The sequence below is a fragment of the Egretta garzetta genome, unplaced genomic scaffold, assembly GCF_000687185.1.
Source record: "Egretta garzetta isolate BGI_Z169 unplaced genomic scaffold, ASM68718v1 scaffold347, whole genome shotgun sequence".
In the NCBI taxonomy this organism is placed as follows: Eukaryota; Metazoa; Chordata; class Aves; order Pelecaniformes; family Ardeidae; genus Egretta; species Egretta garzetta.
This window is the reverse complement of record NW_009260184.1, coordinates 408,701-409,568: the sequence shown is the minus strand read 5'-3', so window position 1 is coordinate 409,568 and position 868 is coordinate 408,701. Positions and strand designations below refer to the sequence as shown.

The following is an 868-nucleotide window of genomic DNA, read 5'->3' as shown; positions in this document are numbered from 1 at the left end:
GCGGCAGGTTTCCTCCTGCTGGCCCGCGAGCTGATGCTCTGCCTGCTGGGGCTGCCAGCGTTCCGCAGGCTGGAACTTCCCCAGGCCTTTAAAGCAGCTGCTCCCCAGGGAGGCAGAAATCGGGCACCCCCCCCCGCCCCCAGCCATGAAGCCACATCCCAGCAAACCGCCCTGCGCACATTGCTCCAGCTACAAACACTCTTCAGGGCGAACGTGTCGGGGAGGGTGGGTGTTTGAAAAGCAATAGAGGTGCTGGGGTTTTGCACGCAGATCAGAGGTCTCTCGTTGCACCGTGTCTCCCTCTCAGACAAGAGGTTTGCAGAACTATTTTGCTTTCTTTGGAGCACCGATTCCAGAACAAGAGTATCCTCCTTCTGTTTAACCTGGTTATTCCTAAATAAGGAGTTTTCCACTTGCAGAATCACACCCTTCTGTAATACAGGTTGCTATCAAGTGTGGACAAGCCCATGGAATTACAGCCGAGCAGTCAGCTGCAGTTTTCTTCGTGAACCCACTCACTTCAGGAAGAGTGATTATGGCTCAATCTATAGTTTAGCAGGTAATGGGGCAGGGAGCCCCCCCCCCCCACTCCCGTCCCCCCCCGTGTGGGCTAGGACCGCCGGTGAATAAATCTAGTGTTCCCACATGGCTACGTGACCAACGGAGGGGGAACAAAGTCCCTTTTCAGACGCTCTCGTTACCCAGCTGCTGCCCCGGCCGTCGCCTGCTCTGCTGACCGCCCCGTGCCCTCCGGTGTGGCAGGCTGGCGCGCGTGGCCGCGGCCACGGGAGCAGCTCCACCGTGTGCCCCTGCGAGCAGCCGGGGCTTGGGGCCACCGCTCCGCCCAGGCCGGCCTCCGGACGCGCCA

General features: G+C 60.0%; 1 protein-coding gene across 1 annotated transcript in view; it reads right to left on the bottom strand.

Moving 5' to 3' along the window:
* FHL3 (four and a half LIM domains 3) overlaps positions 1-868 on the bottom strand; it is a 34,446-nt gene that overhangs the window by 32,541 nt on the left and 1,037 nt on the right. The gene's annotated exons all lie outside the window — the stretch shown is intronic.